Raw genomic sequence first — 11,225 nt, 5'->3', positions numbered from 1 at the left:
CTGGAGGCAGATGAGTTGTCGGTAGTTCAGTTGGGAGGCAGATGAGTTGTAGGTTGTTCAGTTGGATGCAGATGAGTTGTCGGTAGTTCAGTTGGAGGCAGATGAGTTGTAGGTTGTTCAGTTGGAGGCAGATAGTTGTAGGCAGTTCAGTTGGAGACAGATGAGTTGTCGGTAGTTGTTGGGAGGCAGATGAGTTGCTGATAGTTTAGTTGGGAGGTGACCCCAAAAAGCACTGGGAGCAAGTGGGGAAGCTGGGACGTGAAAGAGGGAGGCAGGTTATCAGTGTGGGCATCTGGGTGCCACACCACTGAGACCCTCTGAGGGGCGTGTGGCTCAGAGTTGCTCCACCAAGGACAAGAAGGGTGGGATATTTTTCACTGGCTCCCTTTCCAATTGTCAATGGGCAGCTCCTGGGGGCACTCAGTCCCCCTCCCCAGGCTGCCCCTGGGCACAGGTGCTAGAGAACGTCCTCAGGGAGCTCAGAGGGAGGCAAGCACTGGAGGCGGGCAGATGTCATCATGGGTGGGAACCGTCCTGCACGCTGCAGGTGAACACAAAGGTGGGGCAGAAGGTCAAGAGCATCTAGACCCCACCTGTCCCCAAATGGATTCAATCCTCGTGCGGAATTGTTTCAGGTGGGCTGTGCTTGGTGCAAGGAACAGACCCAGTCAGGCAGCTCAGATTAAGGGGCCTTGTCACAAGAGGCAGACTGCATGGAAGGGAGCAGAGAACAAAGTGCCTGGGGAACACTGATGCCAGGAAAGCTTCTCTCCCGGCAGGCACCATGTAGTCTGTTCCCTTATGCCCCCCTGTTCCCTCCCCTCCTTGTCCCTTCCTCTTCTTTCCTCCCCTCTCCAGACCAGCTTTCTCCATTCACCCATCCAGGCTGTCACAAGACCATCCAGCTCAGCTAGCTAATTCAGTCTCTCCATGTCCTGACTGCACAAGCCAAGGAGATTACCTTTATTGGGCTAACTTGGGTTAACCAGTCTTGTTGGATGGTTGGCAGAGGGATGCTTAGTCAGCTCTCCAGGAGCAGATCCAGGGAGGAGGGTTTGTGGGCAAGGAGTGCCCCGTAAGGGAGTCAGGGAAGAGGACAGGGGCTGAGAAGTCGAGGAAGGCCAGCCCGCGAGGATTTCAGGCAAGGCCCACACTGGGATCAACCCACAGGTGACCCTACAGGGGCCTCCGGAGGGCAGGCGATGCCTCAGAGTGAGTCCCCCCTGAGGCTTTCACACCTCTGCACGTGGTCACTGTGGGCCACCTTGGGGGAGAGAAGCTCCAGTAGCTCAGTAGGGGTCCTGGTAGCTCAAGGGCTGTAAAAAGAAGTCACAGGTGCAGGCTGCTGAAAGTGCATTGGCACCAAGGAGAGAGGCACAGGAGTGATTCAGGAGCCCAGAGGATCTGGGTGGACACTGACATAATCCCCTGGGGGTGGGGGTTACGGAGTAGGATGGGAATCAGGGAGCACAGCATGGGCCACTATATCTACCTCTCCCGTAGAACCTGGGTTGAGGTTGGTTCCAAGAGATGGGCGCTGTGGAGAGGCAGGCCTCTGACACCACGCCCCTGACGATTCAAGGCACGCTGGCAACGAAGTGATCAGGCGTTCTTGGTGCTCCACTTCACGGTCACTCGCTTCCTGAAAAGTCAGGTTTGAAGGCTGTTTGTTTGTTGTTAGTTTGTGGGCTTTGCGTTAAAATGTCAACGCCACCATCTTCGTTGCATAGTTTTAAATTCTCTTTGGGTTTAAGGATGTGGTGCTTTCAACAGTTACCTAATAAAACCACAGAAGTCTCAGGAGTTGCTACACTTGTCAACTAACACCTTAGGTTTGTTGGTTTGGGCTTGGGCTGTTGGGGATGGGTCAGCCTTAGAGGATGGAGGGGATGTTGATGGGAAAGGGGACAGCAGAGCCTGTGACGAGTGTCCTTTACTGCGGAGGCTGCTTACTGTGCTTACTGCAGTTGACTGGGGCGTGCAGACATGTCAGAGATCAACAGAGAAGTGAGGACATTTTTCTCAGGCCCTTACTGAAGTATGACCACAACTGGGGAAATCTTAAGTACATACCCAGAGAAGTACTTGCTATCCTCCAGTTTGTAATTTCTGCAAATCTAAGCGACCTCTCAGGGTCCCGTAGGAGGACAGGAAATGGAGAGGGTGAGAGAGCCCAGCCTTCTGTCCACCCAGAGCCCGCGTGGCTGGGCCACACCACCCTGTCTACTCCGTGTCCAGGCCCCTGCCATCTCCAGCCGACTGCTGGCTCTCACATCTGTGGGGTGTGGCCTGTGTGGCTGAAACTCTCCCCATGCTCAAGCTGTCCACCCGCAGCAGCGGCAGGGAGCCCTTCCAGCTGTGGTTCCCAGGCGGAGATCGGCCGCCTCGCTTGGCGCCTTCTCACTCTGAGGCTCAAATGTCCCCCACAGCTCCAACAGGAGATGCCAGAGAGCAGGCGCACCACCTACACTCTGCAATTCTGGTTCACTATACCTCTTCCCCACTCGCCGCGAGGGCCCATTTTCATGAAGGGTAACAGGATGGGCTTAAAATTGTCTATTCCAGTTAACAGTTTCTTCGAAGTTAAACTGATCTCTTTTGGGTAAATGCCTTTTTGTTAAACCAGTGGTTCTTGGATTTAGAGAGCAGCAAAGTCCCCTTGAGGGCTTTTGAAAACATGGATGGCAGAGTCAGGCCCCAGAAGCTTCTAGGCTGGGGCCTTAGAATTTGCTTCCATAATGCTGACACTTTAGAACTACTGGGTTAAAGTGTAAATTCAGTTCAAACCCCTGATCAGGGCTTTTTCTCCCCTCTCTCACAAGCTTCTCTCCATCCCTTCTTCCTTCCCAGGGTAGCGTCTGGATGCAACAGGAAGGCCCATAGGGTCTGACACTGGAGGTCCTGGGGGTAGCTTCTGCTGCCCCCTCCTTGTGCCTGTCTCTGTAAGTGTCTCTCTCTCTAACTCCCCCCTCTCTGTTTGTCTCTGTGTGTTTTCTGCTCCCTCCTTCCCTCTCTGTCCCCCTCCCTCTCTGGGATCAGGCGTGTCTCCGTCTCTCTCCTTTCCTTTCCTGTGGGTTGGGAAGCTCATCTCATCCCCCACTGCAGCTGGTTCTAGAACTTAGGCTCTGAGCCCTCATGTCTGTCTGAAGAGATGGAAAGAAAGATTTCAAACTTAGGAAACCCTTTTCTCTTTCAAAAAAAAGTCTAGATTTTGACTATCATTCAAAGTCGTGGAAATCCCAGTTAAGGTGTCAGAAGCTGAACACCACTCTTTTTTCTGCCAGCCATGAAGACCACAGGCCTCCCAGGCACAAGAGGTGGCTCCTGAGCCGGAACACACCCAGGGCGCATGAAAGAAATACACATGTCCATGTTGGAAAACATCCCCTGACCATAACACCTTTCTCTTCTGGATCCCGCGCCTGCATCCCCACGCAGAGGAAGACCAGAGAATGACCTGTCCTCCTGCGCTTCCAGGAGAGGAGCCCCACAGGCGGTGGAGCCAGGATGGGCCCTCCGGGGCGGGGCGGGGCGGGGCAGAGCCTCACCTGATGGAGCACACGCGTCTCAGGCTGGCACGCGGGTTCAGCGAGACCCTGCGCAGGTGCGCTGGCTGAGGAGTTCCAGCACTGCCGAAGTCCTGGCTTCAGTGTCTGGGCAGGCAGAGCCTTGCACCTGATACTGTGATAACAACCCAGAATTTCTCAGACTGGAGTCTTGTGCTCAGTGGATAGGGCTTAAGTTTGTATTGTTTTGATGGAAATCTTTCTTGAATTACTAATCATAAGGAATATTATTTTGCAGTCATAAACTGAAGACATTTTCATGGGATGAGACTTTATTTTCTTTAATGTAAATTGCTTTATAAAACTGTTTAGTAGTTTTAAGAGATTTTATTACATTTTGAAAAATGACCATATGTAGCACAGTAAATGCTCATGAAAATACTCAAAGTAGGAAATGTGTATAAAAAATTACTTAAAAAAAATGTTTTCATACCTGCTGTGAAACCCATCACGAACCTCACTACAAGTTTCTTTCCCACCAAGTGTTCTACTATAGGAACTGGGAAATTACAGTGGTACTGAAGGAGAAAATCTGCTCTAGCCCAACGCCAATTATTTTTTTCTTTGAGGAAGGTTAACCCTGAGCCAACATCCATCACCAATCCTTCTCTTTTTGATGAAGAAGACTGGCCCGGAGCTAACCTCTGTGCCCATCTTCCTCTACATGTGGGATGCCTCCACAGCATGGCTTGATAAGTGGTGTGTAGGTCTGCACCTGGGATCTGAACTGGCAAACCCTGGGCCGCTGAAGCAGAGAGAGCCGCTGTGCCACTGGGCCCAGCCTCCAAATCCAATTTTATTTTGCAGAGGTGTTTCCCGTGTGTACAGTTGATTGGAAATCCTGAACTGTGCATAATAGCCTGTGAACCCCAGTCCACTGCAGGACACGGACAGGTGTGGATGCTTTAGAACCAAAGAGCCAGCAGACCCCACAAACACGGTTAATTTATTAAAGCCTCAAATTCGGCTCTCCCACGTGGACAAGAATAGGTCTTATTCTTATAACAGAAAAAAGTCTCCAAACGGGGTGATGTCTAGGAAGTTGACTGGGTCCTTGTGGTGCTTTCCTTTGCTGTCCTCTGAAGGACAGATTTTCAGCACACAACCTTTCTGTCTCCTCGGCGGGTCTGCCCCTTCCCTTCAGCTCTGCTACACCCTGACCCGCAGAAGCAGCTTCTGCGGCCTCTGACCCTTCCACTCTCCTCAGCAGACCCTCTGCCCGCCCTCGGCAGCCTGTCGGCATTTCTTCAACCAGGTTACTTTTAGAAGGCTTCTCTGGTAATTTCTTGGTTTTGGTAGGTTGATAGTGCCCAGCTGACGTGGCAGGACCCCCTGTTCTCCCTCAGCAGCTTGGCCTCTGGGTGTAGGCACTCCGTTTTACACAGCTGCTCCCGCATTCTGAGGGTTTTAGGATTTGGGACTTCTCTCTTCCTTGAGCTTTGCTACAAGGAGTTGCCAAGAAACCATAGAGGCTCCTCCATCTTCTATCTTGTGTCTCCTTGATCCTGCATTTCCTTCTAGTTTTGCCAAATGTGTTTGAAAGAAGGTGATGTTTAGGACCCAAGGACACTCAGCAGCAGCACCCACAAAGTGACCTTCCTTCTCTTGCTCCCCTCTGTCCTCTCCCTCTTAGTGCAGCTGGTGCTGGAGCTCCCAGAGTCCTGCAGGGTTCCTCCCTGCCCTCTTCCTAGGCAGGCTAGCACAGCCCGAGTGCTCTTCCCAGGCCTCCAGGAGCACATTGAGGTGCTCCAGGGCATGAGCCAGGTCTTCACAGGGCTCTTCATCCTCAGAGAGTTGTCTTGGCTGGAAGTTCCTTTCACATCCAGAATCTGCATTTCCGTCTCTTCATCCAGGCTAACTCACTTCTTTGACAGCCAGAGCTGCATTGCATATTCGAGGCGTCTGCCCTCCAGCTCTTGTTTCAGGTTGCCCACAGTTTCTGTGTTCTCACTTTCTGCATCTGGCTCCAGGAGGTCAGCTCCAGCCTCCCGCCAGCATCTCGAGACTTCTCCAGAAGACTGGTGGCTTCTTCAATAACAAAGTGCTCTCTTGTAATGTCTGCTACTCACACTTGGCCATTTCTCCTTTTCTCTTGCTGTACAGCCTCAAGAACTTGTAAGATTCTTTGGAATGGTTTCTTTTTTCTTCTTCATGCAATAAGTTTGTTATTGCATTGTTTTTCTGCCTCAAAAAGCTCCATCAAATTATTCAGAGTGGATTTCAGAGTTTCATTCTCCTCTGCAGTTGTGTCAATTTTTGAATAGTTGGTCTGTTTCACGCTTCATTTCTTACAAGTTGTCACAGGAATCTTGTAGGGGACTTTACCTTCAAGTGGCTTTTATTTTCTAATCTGACATTATCTAATTGGAGCCGTGCATGCAAGTGTCTTTCAGAAAGTGGGTTGAGTTCTTTCTCCTGACTCTCTTTGGATGAGTCAGACTACACTCTGGCTTCAGCAAAGATAGCTTCTTGTTTGCAGAGCAAACAGCCATGTGCAGGTCATGTCCCTCGCTTTGCACAAAGCATTACCAGTCTGTGAATTCTCGACTCAGAGCTGCATTGCAGGGGCGCTGAACCATGAGTGACGCTCCTGCTGTGGTTCGGTCCGTCAGTTCTCCCTGACGAGGAAAACGCCTGCACCTGTGGGGAACCACGCCCATGGTCAGTCTGCCCTGACCTTGCTGCTCAGGCTCCTCTTCATCCCACTTTACCTGAAAAGCACACAGGTGTTGCTGCACCATTTTGAGCCCCTCAACGTCCCGTTTACTCAGCCCAAGAGGAGCTGACCCACTTAAGGCACATGACCCGATGCACTGGAGTTCTGAGTGTGCTGAGAGCCATCCCATCTCAGGGCTGGGTCATGGTCAGGACAAAGTTAATGAGCCTCTACTCGTGACTCTGCATGAATTTTATTCAGCTAAGAAACTGCTTGCCACTTGCAGGTTTTGGTTGCATCCAAAGCTTTGCAAGAGTAAGGTTTGCTTTTTGCAAAGCCTTCAACTCTCACTCCAGTTCTAGCTATTTTTTTCCCAGTTTGTCCTTTGAATTTTTCAAATGCTTGCTTTGAATCATTCAGCTCAGTCTGAATTTGCAGGATTTGTGCTTTCCACCTCTCAGGGTTTGCCAGTGAACCCAGCTCTTTTGTAACTTTAGGGCGAACACTTGCTGACATTTGGGGGTTTTCTCTGTACTAGATATTTCAGGAAAAACACTTTCTAGTTTTTCAGGGATCTAGGCACCTGTTTCTTGGGCTCTCTACTCAGACTCCAGGGATCTGAGACTTCTATTCTCCTCCCTGAGAAAATGACTTCCTATAGCATACTTTGCAACTCTGGCATGCTCATCTTCTGTTCTTGCAGAGTTTAATCGCACCCCTTAATTCTGAGAGCACCCCACCCCACCCCTCAGGCAGACTTCCTGGGGATTCCTCCTGTAGCTTCTCCAAGTGCATTACTTGCTCCTCTTGAAATTTAACAATCATTGCAATGGATGGATTACATTTTCCTTTTTGAGGATAAGGTCTTCTGCCTGGGTAATTTTTTCTACCAGAGACTTCTTTTCCTGTTCAGATTTCTGAGAAAATAGCACTGCCTCTCGAGAAGAGTTCCCCAGCCTCCTCTCCCTGTCCCCTCGGCAGGCTTGCTGGGCATCCTGCCCTGGTCTGGCCTAGTGCTCTTTGAGCCTCTTCACACAGGCTTGCAGCTGGCTCCTGTGTCCTCGGGTGTCTTCATTCACCACCACCGTGTTTTTAATCAGCTTGGAGCAAAGTTAAGCATGGAGAGAGTTCCCCCACTACACCTGATTCAGGATGGCATTTGCGACTAAGGAAGTTTGGGCATTTCCTCCAAGAGAGTCTGGAAAAAAGAGGTAAGTTGGAAAAAGGAGTCCCTGAAGCACATGTCTTTGTTTTCTGTTACCTGCATGGATAAGGGCGACGATCACTTGGCCTCGGCAGCTCAATGACTGGTTTCTGTTACCTTCTTCCTTTGCCTTCATCCCTGCCACATGGGTATCTTTGTTTTCAGATCCTGCTAACTCCATCAGGTTGAGTACGGAGATCTGTACCATCAGACCGTCATTACTGTTCACCATTGACTCTATGGTAACTGTAAAGACAGCATGAGACTTAGAGGACTCTCTCTCATCAATGTCCGTGCACATGGCCATTCCTCCACCCTCCAGGTGGGCTTCTTCACCGAGGTGAGCACCTGCCCTTCCGCACTCCCCATACAGATTTCCTTCTTAGAAGCTCCCTGAATACAGACCAAAGAAGGCAGAATCCCACAGGTAGGTTTCAGTAAAGGAGCCCTGGCAAAGGAAACTGTATACAATATATATGGGGCTTCAGCCTCCTCTTTTTCACAATCAACTTAGAAAAATACACATTCAGAACTTTTTGGGATTACTCTTCTCAGGCTGTAAGAAATGATCAGATCCATCATCATAATGTTTCCCCTGCACCAGTCTATCCAGAGGCAAAGGTGGTGCTGTTGTAACTGATCCTGCACCCACAAGATGCCACAGGGCTTGTGGGCGCAGGTGAGCACAGCCAGCCTCCTGGGTGGTGTCTGTGCCACAGGAGCACCGGAAGAGCTTTGAAGAGAGCACAGGTGAGCCTACGTTGGCTGTAGCTTTTTGTAGCTCTTCCTTACAAGGTGGAGAAAGTTCTGCTCTCTTCCTAGTGTACTGAGAAATTTTGTGATGAATGGGCATTGAATTTTGTCAAATGTTCTTCCTGTGTCAATTGATATGATCATTTTTCTTCTTTAGCCTGTTGATGTGGTGGAGTATGTCAACTGATTTTCAATCAAATATTGGGACAACCTTATATAACTGACATAAGTCCCACTTGGTCATGGTTTATTATTCTTTTTATACATTTTTGGGTTGGATTTGCTAATGTTTTATTGAACGTTTTTACATCTACGTTCATTAGAGATATTAGTTTGGGATTTTCTTTCTTTTCCCTTTTTATTTTTAAAGATTTTATTTTTTTTCCTTTTTCTCCCCAAAGCCCCCTGGTACATAGTTGTATGTTCGTCGTTGTGAGTCCTTCTAGTTGTGGCACGTGGGACGCTGCCTCAGCGTGGTCTGATGAGCAGTGCCATGTCCGTGCCCAGGATTCGAACCAACGAAACACCGGGCCGCCTGCAGCAGAGCACATGAACTTAATCACTTGGCCACGGGGCCAGACCCTCTTTTCCCCTTTTTTTTTCTCTCTGTCTGTCTGGTTTTGGTATCCAGGTAATCCTGCCTCCTAAAATAAGTTGGAAGGTATTCCCTCCACTTGTACTTTCTGGAAGAAATATGTACAGTTGGTGTTACTTTGACTTTCAATGTTTGGTAAAGTTCTCCAGTGAAACTATTCCAGGCCTGGAGTTTTCTTTTTGGGGAGCTTTTTAATTATGAATTCAACTCTTTATAATAGTTATAGCGTATGTTGTATTTGGACCACTTTTACGCCTGAGGATCTTTCCTTTCAGACCATTATTTTTTGATTTATTACCTTCCCTGGTGTATTCTGTTGTAATTAGCATAGCAATGAAAAAATTATAAGCCATCTCAAATCTTCCTTGAAGTAAAGTGGGAGGTACAAAAAACAAATATTATAAAGTGGCCGCACCTTGTCCAAATTCAACAATGTGCAGGCACCTGAGAGAGCGACAATGACCACGTCGAAGCTGGCCGTGACTCGAGGTGGTTGGCTCACTGCCTCTTTCCTATGTTGTGAATTATCACAAGGCCCTGAAAGAGGCTGTTCTGGAGAATTCCAAAGAACAGCCCCCAAAAAGACTCCAATCTGAAGGACCTCAAAGAGATGTAGCAAAAACAGTCAAAGATATTTCTAAGGAAAGTTCCAGGTCCCACATATTGGCTCTTCAGGCTGGGGACGGACGAGGTAGCTGCACACCTGGGAGTCGTGTGGCTGAGCCACCAGGGACACCTAGGGAACATGCTTGGGGACAGGTCCTTTGGGTCTCAGAGAAGGAGGCTCAAGGTAAGGAGGTACGGGAAGTCTGGAGAGGGGCAGCAGGGCCAGTCCCGGGCCACATAGTGTGCTGGACGTTGACCCATGGTCCTGTCATTGTTATGGATCCGTTCCTCGGAGTCTCGACAAGTACTGCCTGGAGGGCAGAGGTTCTCGAGGGTGTCCCTGGGGCCCGAGGTTTCCACACAGGCGCCGGCACCTGGGTGCTGCTGCAGAATCCCCTCTCAGTCATCGGGGTCCTTCTACCTCATCTGCTTTGTCAGGACTCCAAATAAGGAGCTCGCTCGGAAAATAAATCCTCTGTCCTGCTTAAGTAATCTGTTCTGCTCACCCCACAAAGCTGAGAGAAGCCCTAGCTAAGGCCAACGCTCCCAAAGGCAGCGGGGACTAGAGCCCGTGGGCCCCTGGTGATTGAACTCGACACCTTGCTCTGAACTTCCACATGAGCTTTCAAAAGAAAAGTGAGCATGTGGGCTAGGGAAAGGTGGGGGTCGGGGGTAGGTGTCTTATCTTTTTTCTCTGTTGCCTTCTCCAGCTCTCATTTCCTCTAAGCACTGACACGGTCCCCTCTCCATCATTCCTTATACCTAACAAGGGGCTTTGTGTAGAGCGTAGGAAGGAGGAGGACTACAGGTAAAAATGGAGAGAGCGTAAACCTGTTCGGACACCATTGGTTCCCGGGGCCCTGGTCACCCCTCCCATAGTCCTGGAGGAGTCCTAGGTCCCACCCCTTGTCCAAGTCCATCTCACCCAGGGTCTACCTTGCCTCTCCTTCCTTCCCCTGTGCCAACTTACCAGAAACTTGAATCTGGGCTTCCTGTGACGAGAAGAAACTGCCTCAATTTCTTAGGCTGACAGCAGCTCTCCTCTGTCCTCCTGCAGAGCCCGGGGGCCTCCTTTGCAAACCAAAGACCCACTTGCCAAATCAAAGAGCACTTCTCACCCTGGGAAGAAATCTGCTGTTGGAGCAGAGGTCTTTACTCTGGGGTCTCTGGATAGATTCAGGACAGGACTCTGGGTGGGAAGAAATTACGTCTTTATTTTCATGACCCTGTAACTGAAATTTGGCAATTCTAAATGAGAGGCACCACAATAAAGTTGTCTGCCTACAGGAATGTAAAGTCCTACCCCCTCACTTAGCTTGTGGGAAAACATGGGGCTGCTTTTCTCATGACCAAAGCTGTGTAAAGAACCGAGGCTCACCAGGAAACCACATTCTGCCCCAAGGCACTGGCCCCTGGACCTGGGAGGAAGCACTCACACTCGGCTGGCTGTCCCTGTCTAGGAATGACCCAGAACACAAATAGCTCACCCTTAGCCTTCAGGACAGTGTATTACAGGCACTTCTAATACCCTGTGTCATGATTACCACTATTTTCTTACCCAGCTCCTTTTCAGGCTCCAGTGGATCCTCCAGTCATGTTTTATGGCTTGCCCCCACTGACTTTTTAAATTGCAGAATTAAGAAATACAACACAAAAAACAGAGAAAGAGTTGGGTTACAAAACTTTGCACGTTGCTTCAAGAACTCAAAACGCATTTCTCCTAGAAACCAAGGAGATAAGGCATAAAGGCAGGAGGGCTCCCTCACCTTCCATCTAGCAAAAGAGGGGTTAGCCTATGATGTTTTGAAAGCATATTATTTCACTGGTAAATCATTCTTGAAATAA

General features: G+C 49.5%; 1 pseudogene; it reads right to left on the bottom strand.

Moving 5' to 3' along the window:
* Window positions 1-6,441: 6,441 nt before the first annotated feature.
* On the bottom strand, window positions 6,442-8,432 carry LOC106832119 (kinesin-like protein KIF15 pseudogene; annotated as a pseudogene).
* Window positions 8,433-11,225: the final 2,793 nt, after the last annotated feature.

Source organism: Equus asinus, chromosome 15, assembly GCF_041296235.1.
Source record: "Equus asinus isolate D_3611 breed Donkey chromosome 15, EquAss-T2T_v2, whole genome shotgun sequence".
Lineage (NCBI taxonomy): Eukaryota > Metazoa > Chordata > Mammalia > Perissodactyla > Equidae > Equus > Equus asinus.
Note: the sequence above shows the minus strand (reverse complement) of the source record. Positions and strands in the feature narration are given on the sequence as shown.